This window comes from Anabrus simplex, chromosome 14 (genome assembly GCF_040414725.1).
Source record: "Anabrus simplex isolate iqAnaSimp1 chromosome 14, ASM4041472v1, whole genome shotgun sequence".
NCBI classification, from domain to species: Eukaryota; Metazoa; Arthropoda; class Insecta; order Orthoptera; family Tettigoniidae; genus Anabrus; species Anabrus simplex.
Genome location: NC_090278.1, coordinates 20,775,291 through 20,796,649, shown reverse-complemented (window position 1 = coordinate 20,796,649; position 21,359 = coordinate 20,775,291). Strand labels below are relative to the sequence as shown.

General features: G+C 38.0%; 2 long non-coding RNA genes across 2 annotated transcripts; one reads left to right on the top strand and one right to left on the bottom strand.

The window, feature by feature from the left end:
- Window positions 1-797: 797 nt before the first annotated feature.
- On the bottom strand, window positions 798-11,223 carry LOC136885380 (uncharacterized). The gene is made up of 4 exons (XR_011018952.1): window positions 11,129-11,223; window positions 8,400-8,522; window positions 6,139-6,268; window positions 798-884 (listed from the first exon to the last, which is right to left on the bottom strand). It is a non-coding gene; the product is annotated as an uncharacterized lncRNA (long non-coding RNA).
- An 8,619-nt stretch (window positions 11,224-19,842) lies between these two features.
- Window positions 19,843-20,347, top strand: LOC137503033 (uncharacterized). Its single transcript, XR_011019005.1, has 3 exons — window positions 19,843-19,899; window positions 20,015-20,079; window positions 20,222-20,347. It is a non-coding gene; the product is annotated as an uncharacterized lncRNA (long non-coding RNA).
- The last annotated feature ends 1,012 nt before the right edge of the window (window positions 20,348-21,359 follow it).

The following is a 21,359-nucleotide window of genomic DNA, read 5'->3' as shown; positions in this document are numbered from 1 at the left end:
ATTGTCATTAAAAAAGGGGCCTGACGTTAAATGATGACAGCACAACTCAGTTTCAACTGGCAGTAGGTAAGGTGACTGCTATTATAATAAAATCTCTTCAAATGTAATGTGTCTGGAAGTAGGAAAGGGCGCTTGCCATTGTAACGAAAACACCCCAAATAGATTGTGACTGAGTAGAAGGTAATGGGGCCTCCCATTATAATGAAAGCTTGCCCTTATCATTAAAACTCTGTTAATCGCACCTTACATTGGAATCAACATACTGGAACTTCACCCTGCGGTTTCTGGATAATGCTAAGTGACATGCAATTTAAAAAAACTCTTATTTACTGCATGTACAGTAATTTACTTCAATATCCATATACAATGTATACAATGTAGAATTCCATAGTGCTGCACAGGTACACTTGCTTATAATCAATAAGATTACACAGGTGTTTCATTTGGAAGCAACTATAAAATATCCAGTAACAGTAACAGAAAATCTATCTCATAGCAACTCTGTGTTTCAAACTATTTGCGAAGTCAAAAGTATTACAAGGAATGATACCAGCTCCCAAATGATATACCGTATAGATCTTTGGAGCAATCCTAAAGGCTGCACAGTACATAATGGAAGATCGCGGAACAACTTCAAGGAAAAGTGAAATTAGGTAAGTAAACACTCAAACTCATGTAGGACTATCAGTCGTATGCATTAAAATGAAGGGTCAACCACTGCTATCATTTGAGCCATTTTCTAACTATTTTCATTACCTGACAATGGCATATCAAATCATATACATTACCTCAAGAGAGTTTTCCTGTGTTGACTCTGGCTCTGTTAACTCTGATTTGGCTTCTTGTTTCAGAGCTATCACTTCTGATACATGTTCACTATTTTCCTGTGGAAAATAAGATATATTAATTATGCACATAACAGACATCTACAACTAAAGTCACCAACAAGTGGGCATGATAATTCATGACCTGCCAGTATTACAGTTACTTTCAAAATTTCACAAATGTTAAGGAAGATTTCTACCAGCAGAGGATTGTTAAAACCAAAGGCTTACAACTCACTCCTTATGTCAGGGAAAGGGTGAGAGTGAGAACCAAATATAAAATGAGAAACATTTTCTATCCACATCAGAAGATATCCTACCAGGGGCAGAATTGGGGCCATCTCGCTTAGAATTTGGAAGGAAGTTGCCATAGACATAAACACTAAATCATATGAACTGTTTTCATATGTCTAATTTGATGATTATTCAAGCTTTTGGATAAATATTCACATTTTGCTCTACTTATACCCTCTACGTTAAGTTGGTAAATTTATAGTGAGGGTCCAATTTTACGAACATGAGGGTCCTGAGAAAGACCTATTTGGGTATTTTTCCTCCTTAATCTTTGACAGAGAGGTTGTTTAAGGCAGTTCGGTCTCATCGTGATTATTGTTCCTCACTTAGCACCACCCAGGGAACACGTGCAGATTAATGAGGAGGTAAATTCTGCGCACGTGAGCAACAGTAGACCCTTTCAACTAGAAGAGACTATAGAAGCAATGAAGTGCATGAAACCTGGAAAGGCAGCAGGTGTTGGTGGCATTTATCCCGAATTTCTGTTACACTGTGGTCCAGTTACTGTCAGATGGTTGAACACCTTCTTTTCCAACATTGTAGAAGCAGGTTATCTGCCACCACTATTCAAGAAAAACAAGATCATTGCTATAGTAAAGCCAAACAAAGACCCTTCAAAAGGTGAAAATTACTTCCCTATTGCACTGCTTAGTTTAATATTCAAGCTGCTAGAGGGACTGATTCACCATAGAATCTCCTAAGCCATCAACAAGGTTGTCCCTATAGAACTAGCTGGATTTAGACCAGGAAGAGGATGTGAGGAACAGGTGCTAGCAGTAGCAACTCAAATCGAAAATGGTTTTGAGAAGAAGTTGATAAGCATGGGTGTCTTCTTACACCTAACTGCTGCTTATTATATGGTTTAGCATGACAAACTGCTGCTCAAATTCATTAGTGTCACCCCTTGTTGGAAACTAACCACTATAATGGGCAATATGCTGAGCAATATGTTTTCCAAGTGTTTTCAGAAAACTCTGCAAGTAAGGTGCACAAAATAAATGATGGGCTCCCACATGGATCTGTGCTGTCTCCACCCCTTTTTAATTTGTACACATACAATCTTCTACCAAGTCTAAGAAATTTATTTAAGGTTATGATATTGCCTTGATAGCCCACGATAAAAGCTTCCCCGAAGCTGAAGCAACATTAACATCAGATCAGAAGATATTGGATGAATACATCGAACACAATTCTCTTCAACTGAATCCTCAATAGACTGTTCTTTCAACTTTCCATCTGCCGAACAAACATGCAAATTACAGTCCTACAGTCAGTTTCAGAGATGAGATTCTCCAATACTGCAGTAACCCTAAATACCTAGGGGTGACCCTGGACAGATCACTAACATACAAAATGCATCTCAAAAATGTAGCAGCTAAAATTAAAACCCGGAACAAAACATTATAGAAGTCAACAGTCCTTAGATCCACAACTCTGGCTCTTTCGTACTCAGTTGCAGAATACTGCTGTTCTACATGGTTAAACAGTGCTTACACTAAAATAATTGACACGCACCTCAATCAAGCAATGCGCCTCATCACAGGGTGTAGTTGATCTACTAACATGCACTGGCTATCGGTTCTAAGTAACATTTCACCCCCACCCCAAAGAAGATCTGTCATTGCCGAACACATGGAGGAAAATTGAAAACAACCCACTGTTACCAATACATTCAGATTGTCCAGTATTATTACCACAGCGATTACAGTCCAGACAACCATCGTGGCAACAGCAATTAATCTGCAAGAAAATTGCTTGAAAGTACTAGATGCATGGAACAAACATTGGCAGGGCCAAAAAAGCCTGACACATCATTACTTCATTAAATCTCCATGGGAGCAGCCTGCAAGCTTTCATTCACCTCTATGACAGTGGTGTATACTGAATAGGATAAGGACTGGCCAGGGAAGATGCAGAGCAATACTGAACAAGTGGGGATGGAAGTCCTCTCCTCATTGCGACTGCAGGGAAGAACAGCAAAACACAGATCATATAGTGCTCGAATGTCCCCTCAGAGCATTTAGAGGCTCAATGAAAAACCTCCACAACCTAACACAAGAAGCCATTGAGTGGATTAACCATCCGGACATAGTATTGTGAATATTTTTACAAACTTGAGTGTGTGTATATTTTGTAAATAGCTGATATTCCTCCTTTCATCATGCTTTAAATAAATAAATAAATAAATGAATGAATGAATGAATGAATGAATGAATGAATAAATAAATAAATAAATAAATAAATAAATAAATATGTCTAATCATATTAATCATCTTACAGGTTGTTTGAACCACTTCCAAGTGTTAAACATGTTCTAAATTGTTTTTTATTCTTAGCATATACTTTGTAGTCCAAACTCAAACAACTACAAATGAAATGTTGTAGCACTACAAAGATGTTATGTAGTTTCCTGTGCAGAACTGTGGGGATAAGAACAACATCAGTGGAGGGTCAGGAGTGTTGGAGTGTACATCCACAGCTTCAGAAGCTCTTCCATAATCTACTACGACACTTTTAAATTTCTCACTTGGATTCATAAAACCTCATCGGCACTAAAGCGGTGGGGGAGGGACTGTAATCAAAAGCATATGTTCTAATATAAGTTCACTTACTAATAAATGTGTATTAAAGTATAAAATGCTAGGATATACCAACTTAATGCATTCAGTATAGAAGAAAGAGAACAGTAACCAAGCTATGGAAAGGATGAAAAAAGATGCACAAAACGGAGAGGGAAATAATGACAAAGAGGACAGAAAAGTTCATTTTTAATGTGTCTTAAGTCCTTGAAAGGGTCTGAGCCCACTACGAAGGGGCATATTAAAAAAAATATTCTCAGAAATCATGCATTCTAGAGTCCTTAGACATGGTTCTCTATGTAACATAGACTCTGATCTGTACTTGAGGAATAAAATGAGCTAATCACTCTTTTTTCCTTTCTAAATGAATTCAACATCTGGGCAAAATACTTATTTTGAGAGAAATTATATTAAAATTTTGAGCTATTTTATCTCCCATATAGGCAAATCTGCTCTTTCTAATACATGCATATCTTCCAGCAGATTGTGGATGTGAGGATAACCCAGAGTAATCACAGCTGTATTGACATTCTGTTTATGATGATGATGCCTTTTGTTTTAAGGGGCCTATCATCGAAGGTCATCGGCCCCGACATTCTGTTTAGCAGACTGCTGTATCCAGTCTCAAAAACACTGATTAAAGATTTGTGATTTATCTTCTGTTACACTAGTAAAGATAGGAGTAATAATTATTAACATGTGGTTCTAATGGGGGTGCGGTAGTATTGGAGTATATTCGAGCATTAAAAAAGTACAATGGGCCAACGATCATCTTTTATAATCAGAGCAACCAAAGTAATTTTTATACTGATGGTGAAAAGTGCAGATTAATCCAATTCCAACCTTATCAAACTTACAAACAGTTCCCGATATTGGCACACTAATGTTTAACATAATTTTGATATTTGTACAAGTGTGATGCAGTAGCATTATAAGAAATACCAAACCTAGAGTTCTTGATCAGGAGTGCACTCAAATGTTAGGATGAAGTTGACACAGAACAAAAAAAATATCAAAGGTGGAGTACAAAATTATCCTCACATCTTGGATATATTTAGACACCATTCTCTACTCAAGTGCCTGTAACTTATTATTCAACAAGCAGACATTTATTCTCAGAACAGTGTACATTAATTGCTGAATTTTAGCATTAAGAAACTTCTGAGCAATATATCATCTATAAATCAGCAGTTCACAGTGTTTGCCACAGATTCTTAATGTCAAGTCACAGTGATTCACTCAACATCTCTCTTCCAACTTTCCAGGTTTTCAAAGACTCTGAGTTGCCAGATTGATGTTCAGGAGTTCACTTTCATGCCAGTATAACTACAGACATGTGCTGGGATAATTCAGCTTCATCAAATACCTCTAGACCGAACCCGAATCACACTCACCAACATGAAATTAATATGTCACCATTTTACTTTCTGAGCTATCAGAAGAAGAGCCATTGAACAGAAAGCCACAAACTCAGAAGATTGCAATGGACTGTGATTAGAGTAGCAACAGACAGGGCAAGGATAGGTCATGAAAATATCTTGCTCCTTCTCGAAAATATTCCACTGCATCTCCGCCTTCATCAGGTTGTTTTCTTTAGATGAGCTATACTCACAGTAAACTGTCAAGGCAGAATTTTACTATGTGCTCACTCAACATTAGTAACATCGTAAAGATGTTTAAATGATGCAACTCTTACCTGGAATTTATTTTTGAAGAAAAATATGTTCACCATGAGAGCCAGGGAAATACTGGCCATAACCTAATTCAATCTAGCACCCACCATTTTGCATCACTTCAGCAACTACTAGCACTGCAATTGGCTGACATATGATGGGAAATGATGTCAATCCCACAATGATTCCATTATGAAACCATGCAGAATAAATTCATAACTACACACCCTTCAGACATACATTTCAGTAACCAACAGAGGTAATCAGTTAACAACACACAGTCAGACATTGGGTATTTAACACATGGAATGCCCTGAAGCTTTGACCTTGAGACACTGCCTATCCCAACTTTGTCGCAAGCTGGAAAGGCTCATTCGCTGTCAAGCCCACAACATTAATACAGCTTCTGCCACTATAAAACACAGAATACTCAATGCTACAGATAAATTGATCACACAGTAGCCCTAATCTGGGGGCTTACACCACCAGAATCCCTGTCCTTGTCTCATGAACAATGATTTTGTCACTAGCTAAATCCATAGATGTACATCAATACTGTTATTTATAATTCCTAAGTGTTGGCAGCCTTGGTTAGCACACTGTGGTGTTTTCTCACACAAAAAAACAGAGAGAGACCTACCATGCCTAGATGTCCATCTAGAAAATGGAGACTGCTGCTGTTAATAATGGGTAAGCTCACAGTAAATTTTGCTCCTGCCAAACTTATTCAGCTACTATCTCTATAAACTTATCTGTAATGAGACTTACAAGTGATGCATTTGTTGTTTCTTTAAGCCAAACTGGTTCCTCTTTGATCTTTACTTCCTGATCCATTTCACACTGCATCTGAAGTAGTTAGAAGGTACTGGGGTTGCTGATTACTTCCAAAAACCTTACACTGGAACACAGGACAGAAAAATATATTACCGTACTGCTGTCACTGCTACTTAGGTTATTTGTCAACGGACTAAGCAACAAGCTTGTAATGTTACACGACTATCAATATTATGATCATACAGAAAAGACCAAAAATTTTAGATGACTGTTGATATCATGATCAAACCTATAGGACTTTGAGTTTTCTATGACTGATGCTACGATCATAGCCAAAATCCTCCAGTTTTACATGTCTTTTAATACAGTTAATTTCTTTGTAATCATTTAAGGCTAGGAAAAACAACAGATAGGGAATCTGCCATCTGGGCGACTGGCCTAAATGCTGAACAGTAGTGCTTGATTGTTTGATTGATTGACTAATTGATTGATTGATTGATTGAAGAGCAAGGATTATGAAGACAGGGACATTAATTAAGGTTAAATAATGAGAAAATAGGGAAACCATGGTAACCACGTGCAGGGTTGCCGATCATGGAATTCGAACCCATGCAAACTCACTGCCACTCACCCCCAAGGAAGATCTTTTTACACACCAATAATTATCTGGAAAAATGTTACGGTACGAAAGAGAGGCAGCCTACTGCTGAGGAAAATATGAGGACTAAATACTGGAAATCAATCAATCAATCAATCAATCAATCAATCAATCAATCAATCAATCAATCAATCACTACTGATCTGCATTCAGGGCAGTCGCACAGGTGGCAGATTCCCTACTGTTGTTTTCCTAGCCTTTTCTTAAATGATTGCAAAAAAACTGGAAATTTATTGAACATCTCCCTTGGTAAGTTACTCCAATCCCTAACTCCCTTCCTATAAATGAATATTTGCCCCAATTTGTCCTCTTGAATTCTAACTTTATCTATATATTGTGATCTTCCCTACTTTTAAAGACATCATCCAAACTTAATCGTCTACTGATGTCCTCCCACACCATCTCTCCATTGACAGCTCGGAACATACCACTTAGTCGAGCAGCTCGTCTCCTTTCTCCCAAGTCTTCCTAGCCCAAACTTTGCAACATTTTTGTAACACTACTCTTTTGTCGGAAATCGCTCAGAACAAATCGAGCTGCTTTTCTCTGGATTTTTCCACTTCCTGAATCAAATAATCCTGGTAAGGGTCCCATACACTGGAACCATACTCTAGTTGGGGTCTCACCAGAGACAAATAAGCTCTCTCCTTTGCATCCTTACTACAACCCCTAAATACTCTCATAACTATGTGCAGAGATCTGTACCCTTTATTTACAATCATATTTATGTGATTACCCCAATGAAAATCATTCCTTTGACCTGTACAAGACCCTTCGTAACAGGACCACATGGGCCGTAAGGAATGCTAAAATAAGACACTCACAGAACATTTTGCTACCCCGAAACACAACAACAATCTGGAAAACCGTTAAAAAAATGGGCATAGGTGGAAATAAAATACATACTGCTGACATTAAACTATCACTGGATGATTTAAACCAATACTTTACTACAAGACCCATTAACATTGACGAGACAACAAAAGAACATACGATTAACAAAATTCTACACAATGGCAATACTAACAATGGAGGAGAACAGTTATATTTTTCCCTCGTAACTCCTGCAGAAGTGAGAAAAATTGCAGGGTCAATAAAGACAACTGCAACAGGATGTGACGAGATTGTTCCACAGTTACTGTTAAAAACTCTAGACGTAATCCTACCAACTCTAACCCACATCATTAACACCTCACTGATAACCGGCATATTCCCTTCCCTTTGGAAATATGCAATTGTTCGACAACTCCCCTAGACCACCAATCCCGTGGAACCCAAAGACTTTCGATCCATTTGCATTTTACAATTTCTATCCAAAATTTTGGAGAAAATAGTTCACAGACAAATAACTGCATATTTAAATAATAAAATGCCTCTTGACAAATACCAGTCTGGTTTGAGAAGCAATCATAGCACAACTACTGCACTGCTTAAAGTTAGAAACAACATACGAGTAGCTATGGATAAGGGAGAAGTTATTGTTTTAACTCTTTTAGACCTTAGTAAGGCCTTCGACTGCATTGACACGGACATACTAATAGCAAAAGTACGTGCTCTTAATTTCTCACAAAGCACACTATCCTGGATGTATTCCTACCTCTCTGATCGCCGGCAGTGTGTATCTACAGGTGAAAATTTCTCTTCATGGCAATATGTAGAGACTGGAATACAACAGGGGTCAGTGCTAGCGCCACTCCTATTTTCAATCTTCATTTCAGGACTAACACAAGTAATTAAACAATGTCAATATCATGTGTACGCAGACGACATACAGATATATACACATGCACATCCTCGTGACTTACCGACTGCAATAAATAATATGAATGACGACCTAGGAAGAATATGTAGGTGGGCCGATGACCATGCACTAAAAATCAATGCCCAAAAATCGCAGTGTATTCTTTTAGCTACCCAAAAAACCCACGCATGACTTACAGATGTCCATACCCACTTGGTAACATTAAGAGGCTCTCGGTTACAATTCAAAGACTCAGTTAAAAACTTAGGGATGATAATGGATAAAAACCTTAGTTCGAACGATCATGTAACAGATATATGTCAACGAGTGTTTTATTCCTTACATTCCCTTAAAAAACTCAGAGATTTACTCCCCCAAAATGTAAGAAAACTGCTTTTCCAAAGTATGGTAATGCCAATATTCGACTAATGTGACGTAGTATACAGTAACCTGAACACCTCACTTTCCATCAAGCTCCAAAAGGCACATAACGCATGCGTTCGATTAATTTCAGATATACCAAGGTTTAGCCATATTTCTCCCGCATTTGGTAGGCTTTCATGGCTACACTTAAGAGAGCGACGAAATTTACACACTCTTTCCCTGTGACATCATATACTGAACCTTAACACACCTGAATCCCTTGCCACACAATTCCATTACCTAGCATCCCCTTCTAGTATTCCTACCAGATCATCATCCAGCACAGTACTAAGCATTCCCATTCAATGCTCAACTGGGTACAGTAGATCATTTATAGTCACCGCCAGCCGAATTTGGAATTCCCTACCTGCTGAAATTAGGAGCGTGTCAAACCACCTCCACTTTAAGAAACTCTGTCAAACCTGGTTAATGAATAATAATAATTTCTTATAACATAGTAGGACTAGATCATAGCTGAGTTATTAGGTTATTTAAAACATATAATTGATACCTTAAGATATTAAACTGTACATAATTTAGTGTATATTTAACTCTTCATGTAGGTGTTTGTATGGTCGGACAGAATATCAGGCTTCATAGCCTGAGTCCCACCAAATAAACAAACAAACAAACAAACAAACAAACAAACAATAAATAAATAAATAAATAAATAAATAAATAAATAAATAAATAAATAAATAAATAAATAAAATATTTTACCTAGGTATTTACAATGATCCCCAAAGGGAACTTTCACCCCATCAACACAGTAATTAAAGCTGAGAGGACTTTTCCTATTTGTGAAACTCACAACCTGACTTTTATCCCCATTTATCATCATACCATTGCCTACCGTCCATCTCACAACATTATCGAGGTCATTTTGCAGTTGCTCACAATCTTGTAACTTATTTATTACTCTGTACAGAATAACATCATCTGCGAAAAGCCTTATCCCTGATTCCACTTCTTTACACATATCATTGATATATATATATAAGAAAACATAAAGTTCCAAAAATACTGCCTTGAAGAATTTCCCTCTTAAAATTTTACAGGGACAGATAAAGCTTCACCTACTCTAATTTTCTGAGTTCAATTTTCTAGAAACAGAGCCACCCATTCAGTCACTCTTTTTTCAAGTCAAATTGCATTCTTTTTTTCCAGTAGTCTCCCACGATCTACCCCACCAAATGCCTTAGATAAGTCAATCGCAATACAGTCCAATTGACCTCCTGAATCCAGGATATCTGCTATATCTTGCTGGAATCCTACAAGTTGGACTTCAGTGGAATAATCTTTCCTAAACCCAAACTGCCTTCTACCAAACCAGTTATTAATATTGCAAACATGTCTTGTATAATCAGAAAGAATGCTTTCCCAAAGCTTACATACAATGCATGTCAAACTGATTGGCCTGTAATTTTCAGCTTTATGTCTATCACCCTTTCCTTTATATACAGGGGCTACTATAGCAACTCTCCATTCATTTCGTAAAGTTCCTTCATGCAAACAATAATCAAACAAGTACTTAAGAAATGGTACTATATCCCAACCTATTGTCTTTAGTATATCCCCTGAAATCTTATCAATTCCAGCTGCTTTTCTAGTTTTCAACTCTTGCATCTTACTGTAAATGTCATTGCTGTCATAGGTGAATTTTAATACTTCTTTAGTATTAGTCACCTCCTCTATCTGGACATTATCCTTGTAACCAACAATCTCTACATACTGCTAACTTATTGTGGGGTAATGATATGATACAGAAGAATCTACATAACAACACTTATATACCAAAAATTCTATATATTCAGACAATATTACAGATAACCTCAACGGAACAACTCTCAAGAGTTCGAATCCTACTACCATACTTTGCAGCTTACAATGTAAAGAAGAACTCAACATTCTCAGCGTCATTTTTAATTCGCAAACAGATGTAAATAACATATCAACAAAATACTTAAAATTATACACTACATCTTGTAAGTTCTTTCTCAAATAACCATCTAAAAATTAAATTTATGAAAATTAAAACCATTAAATATAAAATATATTAGGCCAGAATGCCGAAACTGAGAAGGATTAGTATGAACTTAATACGGTTCTCGATTGAGATCTACAAGTTTCACAAAAATAAATTATTGAAACTTGAACATTACCGACAAAATGTTAAAGGTTATAAACACAGTGTAAAATGTCAGAAATCTCAATTCCTCAATGAAGATCTGTAACACAAATTAACGGTTAACGTGTACAACTGGCTAATACGTGTCTTATATAACAACATACCTGCCACTTCGAAACAGAACCGGATATTTTAATGTAGTTTAATCACTTAAAACAAACGCTTGAAGAACAAATATGATTTCTAAGATTCCGTAGAAGAGGCTGAATTTAGAAAAGGATGTATTAACACTGACAACTCCGAAATATACGACACTTATTGTAAAGAGCACTGGGTGTAAAGCCCCGCTATGTCTGACCCAATGAGGACCTGTAACAGAGAAGGAACCTCTCCGAGTAAAACAGATGGGAATACACAAATTCGACATCAGTTGCTTCAGGGGAGAAAAATAATACGACAGAGGGTCCATAAGTCGTAACGTATGTAGACAGCCATGGAAGGAGAGATAAACTGACAGAACATTTTTATTATTATTATTATTATTATTATTATTATTATTATTATTATTATTATTATTATTATTATTATTATTATTATTATTGTTGTTGTTGTTGTTGTTGTTGTTATTGCGTGTATGAATACCTCAGCGCCTTAGGTGCCGACTTCCCACCTGGAACGGTACGATTCACTCCAGGTAGAACAACAGAGGGAAGATGAGGGACAGGGAACTGTTGCTGAGATGTGTGGCAGTAGGAGGTAGGGTAAAGGTAGGAAAGGGAAATGTAGAGTACAGGATAGGAAAAGACAGGTGGAACAGGGTCATGGGAAGGAGAAAAGGGAGGAAGAAGTAGCTTCTGCAGCTATCAGGAAAGATAGGGTTGACCAGGAGGGGAGGGGATCAAATGAGGTGGGTAGGGTTGAGGCTCTGGTCATGGGGGATTCCATCGTTAGACACATGGGGAAAGTGTGTGGAGGAAAGGGAACCAGGGTAGAGTGCTATCCAGGAATTAGAGTGAGGCAGATGTTGAGGAAAGTAGAAGAGAGGGAGGAGGGGAAGTGTAAGGTGATAGTGTTTCATGTTGGTACCAACAACGTATGGCAAGCTGATATAAGTACCAGCATACCTGGAGATGCGTGGGATCTGATAAATGCAGCATGGGTGAAATTTAAGAAAGCGGAGATTGTTATTAGTGGAATGCTTTGTAGGAGGGATACTGACTGGAGGGTGATTGGGGATTTAAATGAGACCATAGAGTGGGTATGTGGGAAACAGGGATTGAAATTTCTAGATCCTAATGGATGGGTAGGAGATAGGGATCTGCGTTCCGCAGTGGTACGTATAAGTTAGGAAATTTGTTTGGAAGGGTAATAGGGAGGTACATTCAGGGAAACCGGGTGGCCTAGGGAGCGGTGAACAGGGAACTGGAAATCAAGTAGGGGTGACATAATTGAACTGTAGAAGTATTGTAAAGAAAGGGGTAGAATTAAGTAATTTAATAGATATATATTTACCAGATATTGTAATAGGAGTTGAATCATGGCTGAGAAATGATATTATGGATGCAGAAATTTTCTCACGGGAATGGAGTGTGTATCGTAGAGATAGGATAGGAATGGTGAGAGGGGGAGTATTCATTCTGGTGAAAGAAGAATTTGTAAACTATGAAAAAGTTAAAGATGAGACACATGAAATTCTAGGTGTAAGGCTCATTTCTAAAGATAATAGGCAACTTGATGTATTTGGAGTGTACAGACCGGGAAAGGGTAGCACTGACATGGATTCAGAATTATTTGATAAGATAATCAGCTGTGTAGGAAACGACACGGAGAGAAATGTGATTGTAGCCGGAGATCTGAATTTACCAGAAGTCAATTGGGAAGGAAATGCGAACGACAGGAAGCATGACCAAAAAATGGCAAATAAGTTAATATGGGAAGGACAGCTGATTCAGAAAGTGATGGAACCAACCAGAGGGAAAAATATACTGGATGTGGTGCTGATATAACCAGATGAGCTCTATAGAGAAACTGAAGTAATGGTATTAGTGTTCATGATGCTGTTTTTGTCATAGTCAAAAATAAATGTGATAGACAGGAAGCTCTTAAAAGTAAAACTATTAGGCAGTACCATATGGTTGATAAAGCAGGCATGAGGCAGTTTCTACAAAGTAACTACGATCGGTGGAAAACGGTAATTAAAAATGTAAACAGACTCTGGGATGGGTTTAAAGCAATTGTTGAGGAATGTAAAAACAGGTTTGTACCTTTAAGGGTGCTAAGGAATGGTAAAGACCCACCTTATTATAATAGAGAAATAAAGAGACTAAGGAGATGCAGACTGGAAAGAAATCAAGTTAGAAATGGCTGTGGAAGTAAGGAGAAATTGAAGGAACTTAATAGAAAATTGAATCTAGCAAAGAAGGCAGCTAAGGATAACATGATGGCAAACATAATTGGCAGTCATACAAATTTTAGTGAAAAATTAAAGGGCATGTAGAGGTATTTTAAGGCAGAAACAGATTCCAAGAAGGACATTCCAGGAATAATTAATGAACAAGGGGAGTGTGTATGTGAGGATCTTCAAAAGGCAGAAGTACCGTATTCAGTCAGCAGTATGCAAAGGTTGTTGGTTACACAACACGCGTAGTAAGAGCTCGGTGACTGCCAGTTACTCTAAAACTCTCAACGTAAACTAACATCTCAGCGGTCGAAGGGAACTCATCATACGTTTGGCTAATCACTTAATGACAACAACGTTCCCTTCCAACTAACATGCTCAGCAGCAACATCACAAACTCTTACCACATCATAGAAGATGGTCTAATGATGCCTACAAAGACTTTAATATAGCCTACAGCACCAACATTTCCAGCTAATATCAACTCAAAAAGGAACCAGGCCATAAAAAACAACTCTTCAAATCTACAAGCAAATAAATGAACATCAACAGTTATTAACTGCAAGAACCAACAACCATTACCATTGCTTAACGTTCCATAATTATTATTTTTTAAACAATACGCCATTTGACAACTAAATGGAATGTATTTTCTGATTTTTCTTGTCATTGTAATATCTTCTATAATGTCATAATCCTCAAACAACTGCCATATTTTAGACTCCAATATTAATATTATTATAATATTATTATTGTCAAATAACAGCATACTACATTTTATATTGTAATAGTTTTCTCCAATATATTTTATACGACATAGTTTTTAACAGCATTTATAGATAATTTCCAATCAGGTACCTGATCTATTCTAAGGTTGAAAATATGGCTGATGATGCCCACTATTGATGGGCGAAACATGTACCATTTCAATATACTAATTTTATGTCAAAAATTTTAATAAGGACAATGTCCTAATTCCTTAAAATTGTATTGTATTGAATAGGTGGATGAATATTAAAACTTACATGTGTTATTTAATACAAATATTTTCAATATGGACCTAAAAATGAATTTTATCACATGTAATAAGTGGCATAATCCGAGCTGTCAGCGGAGAGATGGCGTGGAATGACATTAGTAGACGAATAAGTTTCAGTGGCGTTTACAAAAGTAGGAAAGATCACAATATGAAGATAAATTTGGAATTCAAGAGGACAAACTGGGGCAAATATTCATTTGTAGGAAGGGGAGTTAGGGATTGGAATAACTTACCAAGGGAGATGTTCAATAAATTTCCAATTTCTTTGAAATCATTTAGGAAAAGGCTGGGGAAACAACAAATAGGGAATCTGCCATCTGGGCAACTGCCCTAAATGCAGATCAGTATTTATTGATTGATTGATTGATTGATTGATTGATTGATTGATTGATTGCTTGATTGATTGATTGATTGATTGATTGATTGATTGATTGATTGATTGATTGATTGATTGATTGATTGATTGATTGGAAAGCTGAGGATCGAATCCCCGTCGATACTGGGTTGGGATTTTCATCTCAAAAATCACGCGGCAGCCGGCCCTTATCCCATGGCCTTAGTGGGTCTAGCGACCTCAAATATAGCTGGGTTGAGCTGAAGAAATTATATATTGTAGGTAATAAATAAAATCAATCACTACTGATCTGCATTTAGGGGAGGCTCTCAGGTGGCAGGTACTCTATCTGTTTTCCTAGCCTTTTCGTAAATGATTGCAAAGAAATTGGAAATTTATTGAACGTCTCCCTTGGTAAGTTATTCCTATTCCTAACTCCCCTTCCTATAAACGAATATTTGCCCCAAGTCGTCCTCTTGGATTCCAACTTCACCTTCATATTTTGATCTTTCCTACTTTTAAAGACACCACTCAAACTTATTCGTCTACTGATGTCCTCGCACACACCTCTCCACTGACAGCTCAGAACATACCACTTCATTACAATATTATAAGTCCACCTGTTCAATACAATACAATATGATCCACTATTTCATATGGTCAAATTTTTTTTTTTTTGACCATATGAAATAGTGGATCATATTGTATTGTATTGAACAGGTGGACTTATAATATTGTAATAATACTTGAGACATACGTCAACTTCAATACGGAACCAAAATGAGAATAGTTACTTGTAACATACCACTTCGTAGAGCAGCTCGTTCCCTTTCTCTCAAGTCTTCCCAGCTCAAACATTGCAACATATTTGTAACGCTACTCTTTTGTAATCCTCGTGAGGTTCCCATACACTGGAACCATACTCTAGTTGGGGTCTTACCAGAGACAAATACGCTCCCTCCTTTACATTCTTACTACAACCCCTAAATACACTCATAACCATGTGCAGAGATATGTACCCTTTATTTACAATCATATTTATGTGACTACCCCAACGAAGATCTTTCCTTATATAAATACCTATGTATTTACAATGATCATGAAAGGGAACTTTCACCCCATCAATGCAGTAATTAAAACTGAGAGGACTTTTCCTATTTGTAAAACTCACTACCTGACTTTTATCTCCGTTTATCATCATACCATTGCCTACTGTCCATCTCACAACATTATCAAGGAAATGTTGCAGTTGTTCATAATCTTGTAACTTATTCATTACTCTGCACAGAATAACATCATCTGCAAAATAGCCTTATCTCTGATTCCATTCCTTTACACATATTATTGATATATATATATATATAAGAAAACGTGAAGGTCCAATAATAGTGCCTTGAGGAATTCCCTTCTTAATTATTACAGGGACAGGTAAAGCTTGGCCTACTCTAATTCTCTGAGTTCTATTCTTCTGAAACAGAGCAACCCAATATGTCACTCATTTGTCAAGTCCAAGTGCACTCATTTTTGCCAGTAGTCTCCCATGATCTACCCTATCAAATGCCTTAGACAGGTCAATCGTGATACAGTCCAATTGACCTCCTGAATCCAGGATATCTGCTATACCTTTCTGGAGTCCTACAAGTTAGGCTTCAGTGGAATAACCTTTCCTAAACCCAAACTGCCTTCTATCAAACCGGTTATTAATTTTGCAAACATGTCTTATGTAATCAGAAGGAATACTTTCCCAAAGCTTACATGCAATGCATGTCAAACTGATTGGCCTGTAATTTTCAGCTTTATATCTATCACCCTTACCTTTATATACAGGGGCTACTATAGCAACTCTCCATTCATTTGGTAAAGTTCATTCATGCAAACAATAATCAAACAAGTGCTTCAGACATGATACTAAATTCCAACCCATTGTCTTTATTATGTCCCCCAAAAACCTTATCAATTCCAGCTGCTTTTCTAGTTCTCTAATTTTATATCTTATTGTAAATGTCATTGTTGTCATAGGTAAATTTTAATACTTCTTTAGTATTAGTCACCTTCTATATCTGGACATTATCCCTATAACTAACTGTCTTTACATATTGCTGATTGAATACTTCTACCTATTGGTGATCCTCACATACACACTCCCCTCGGTCATTAATGATTCCTGGAATGTCCTTCTTGGAACCTGTTTCTGCCTTAAAGTACCTATATATACTCTTCCATTTTTCACTAAAATTTGTATGGCTGCCAATTATGCTTGCCATCGTGTTATCCTTAGCTGACTTCTTTGCTAGATTCAATTTCCTTGTAACTTCCTTCAATTTCTCCTTTCTTCCACAGCCATTCCTAACTCTATTTCTTTCCAACCTGCACCTTCTTCTTAGTCTCCTGACTTCTCTATTATAATACGGTGGATCTTTACCATTCTTTACCACTTTAAAGGTACAAACCTTTTTTACTTTCCTCAACAATTGCATTAAACCCATCCCAGAGTCTGTTTACATTTTTATTTACCATTTTCCACTGATCATAGTTACTTATTAAAAACTTCCTCATGCCTGTTTTATCAGCCATATGGTACTGCCTAATAGTCCTAATTTTAATCTCTTCATTTCTTTCACATTTATTTTTAATTACCACAAAAACAGCTTTATGATCACTAATACCACCTATTACTTTGGTTTCTCTATAGAGCTCATCTGGTTTTACCAGCACCAAATCCAGGATTCAATCACTTACTGCATAGAGTACCTTCTTCTGCTCCTTGTTCCCTGGCCGTCAATGTGCCCGTAACGAACACACTTCCGATCCTCAGAGAGCAGGTAGGCAGCCAAAAGGGAAAGTCAAGGACAACGAGGGCTAAGGGTTATCATTAGGGAGTTGGTCGTGGTGGGGTGGTTCGAGTCACTGCAGGAAGATCAGCAGAGGGAAGTGTTACAGAGGAGCGGTGGGGCAAGAGGAAAGGGAAACGTAGAGTAGTAGTAGGAGGAAGAAGTGACTGGGAGAGGGTGGGGTTGAAGCTCTGGTCAGGCAGTAGTGGCGAGTGGGTCTGTTTCCCCCCTCCACTTTGTGGAGAAAACGTTATATTTTTATTCCATTTTAGCCGGCAGAAACTAGGAATTATTAAAACAAACCCTGTTGTCATATCAGCTAATTCATTCCGCATTTTCTTAAAATTATTAACGGTAATACGAATAAAATATCTCTTTGTTGGGGCTAACCGATTCATATAGCGTCACAGCAACTAGTGGACACTTTGCATGTGCTGTGAGAAAGGGTAATCAAGGTCATGCCACTGAGGCTTGCTGCGCACATTCGTCAGTCACGCAGTGTCTTTAATAATTAATTAATATTATTGGCTTTTGATCACACTAACTACATTTGCGGTTTTCGGAAACGCCGAGGTGCCGGATTTTAGTCGCGCAGGAGTTCCTTCTCTTGCCAATAAATCTACAGACACGAGGCTGACGTATTTGAGCACCTTCAGACACCACCGGACTGAGCCAGGATTGAACCTGCCAAGCTGGGGTCAGAAGGCCACTGAGCCACTCAGGCCGGCGCAGTCTCTTTAGTGTCTGTTGGTGTGTGGTCAACTACTAAAGGAATTTTAACTGCATAATCACACCGCACTTCTATTTAACTGTAATGTGTAATATTGTTCCATTGGTGAAAATTTTATTTTATAGTATTGAATCAAAATCTGAATCTATTATTAGCATCGTTAAGTTGGTAGATTGTCAACCTTTACCTCTCCATGGAAGTTCGCTCCGAGAGCACAAAAACTTACCATTTTTTAAGTTTTGATTACCCCCCCCCCCCCCACTAATCGCCGCTACTGTGGTCAGGCATGTGGAGGAAATGGAACCAGAATGAAGTATTATGGCAGGTGTAGAGGAAAATGGAAATGCGGCAGGGGGATACGTAGAAGGTGGTAATTTTTAATGTAATGCATGCAGAAGATTTGTGGCATCTGATTACTGCAGAATAGAAGAAGTTAAATGGAAGTGGAGGTGGGTTACCGTGTAGGAGACATAATGAATGGAGCAATGAGCTAGAATAACATAGAGGGGCTGTATGCCTGACATCAGCGATCCCTGCTGGAGCAAGCTCATAAAAGGCAGCCATGTTAAAGGTTGTCAAAACAAAGCTTGTTGGCGCAAGGCGACAGGGAGGTAGTGCCTGACAGTTTAATTTCGTAGGTTTTTATAAGTTTTAGGAGTGAAAAGAAAGATGCCAGCATACAAATCGGAAAGTGGTTAGGGGGCGGCGGTGTATATGCATGAAAACTGAAAGAAAAAGCTAGAAAGTGGTAAGTCTTTTCATGCTCACTGAGCGAATTTCCACATAGAAGTAAAGGTTTTGACAATAATAGTGTCTGAGATGTTGATTCGATACTAGACTATAGAAACAAACTTTCACCAAAGGAACAATATGCAAATGCATTACAATTAAACAGAAGTACTGTGTGTTTTTGCAATTAACTTCTTTTAGTATCTGACTACTCAGAAACTAACAGACACCAAGGAGACTGCCAGACGGACAAATATACCCCTGCTACCCTTCCTCAACGCACACGCAAAGTCTCCTCTACTTGCTGTTAGCCGCAACGAATGCTATTTTGTGTGTATTTCCGCTAATAATTAAGTAAAGAAAATAAATAATTAGCTGATATGACAACAGGGCTTTTACAAATTGCTTCCTTTTTATTACTAATTCCTAGTTTCAGCCCGCTGAAATGGAATAAAAATTAATATTTTCTTTGCAAAATGAGGGGATGACTGCCTTCCCTCACCCACCCCCACCCCAAAATCGCCACTATTGATCGGACAAATTAAACCAAAGATATATCGTATTTTAAGTATTACTGAGTGATAGCCAAGATCAATTTTTGTGATTTCTGTTTGCAATTAAACCCTTTATATGCGTACACAGCGAAATACTGATAGTGAGGGTAATTAATTTTTGGATTATGTTTCAGGTTTCCTTTAAAGAACAAGGAATTAACTCAACAGTGGGTTGTGAGGACGAAAAGAGGTAAATGGTATCCCACTCAATACAGTCGCTTATGTACATGTATGAATCAAATGACCACTGACGATTGCTGGCAAATGTCATCCCAACCCTACTTAACTTTCCTCCTCGTTTGCAGATACAGGAAACGGAGCGCCCACTTCCAAGGGAATGTGATTGATGAGGAACCTTCTGCTAAACGATGTAAGTATATAACATAGGGACTGTTAAAAAATTACAAATTATTTACATTCCTAATTACCGTACTTGCCACTCCTATTTATTATGCAATATAACACTTTAGTGTGCTGCATGGCATTGTGTTAAAATTACTATTATCTTTCAGATCACCAGACCGATGACCACAACTACAGCTTCTGTCCCTGCACTAAGAAATGAAAGCAGCAATTGGTGCAGATTGACAGGAAATTAAAACAGCTGGAAGAGAAATGTAAAGTCATGCCACAGAAAGCAAAGAGGCACAAGAAGGAAGTTTTAAATGGGCAAGAAAACATCAAAAGTCTTTACAAAAGGCTTAATGCTGGCTGAGCCGGTCAATTGTAATCTGAGGTCGGCTCTTGTTGCCTATCAACATGATGATCATTCCAGGTGGGACACATCCCTGCATTGGTTGGCCTTCGCTTTGAATTTGGCGGTTCATGAATCTCATAAGTTCACTCCAGCTTCGTTGATGCTTAAGTTCGTACCCAACATGCCGCTCTCTAACCTTTGGTCTCGTAGTGATATTCTACCTGCGACAATAGATCCAGATAATATTAGTGATCTTTGGAAGAAGGCTAAGGCAAATCTTAAAGTTTCTCATGAAAAGGTTAGGGAAAGATATGATCGTGGACGGAGGCCCACCAATTTAAAGGTAGGAGACCAAGTTATGGTCAAAACTTTGTTCCCGCGGGCAAGCTTGCCCCCAGATTTCATGGGCCGTGCATCATTTTAGATTTCCTAACTCCTTTTACATTATTAGTGAGCAATCCAGCCACCGAGAGGATCTTTAGTGTTCACCTGTCTCAGGTGAAACCTGTGTAATGTCCTTGTTAACTTAGCCATCTACGTTGCGCAATAGTGGGAAGGTTATATTTTTTAAGATGCCTTCTGCCCCAATTTATTTTAATTGTTATAGAAATAGGTATTTGATGTACGATTTTCCCCTCTGGTTATTCTGCTGTCCTTTCCCTTGCGGCCATTACCAAGCTCCCGTCTCCTGCTAAACCATACCAGTGGCTAAAAAATTTCCACGCCGCTGGCCCCTCAGTCTCACCAACAAGATCGTACCCTAAAATCGTATGTCCCCAACAAATTCTGGAGGCCGAGATCTTACTGTTTCAGTGCCCAGCAGCCGTTTGGCGCCGTACCGCCACCGAGATGGGTGCGGGCCCACTCCACTCCCGCGATGTCTTCCTGTGTACGGCGCACCGGAGTCCATCTCCCGGCAAAGGCTGATGTGCAGCGCACCAACCGCCAGCTTA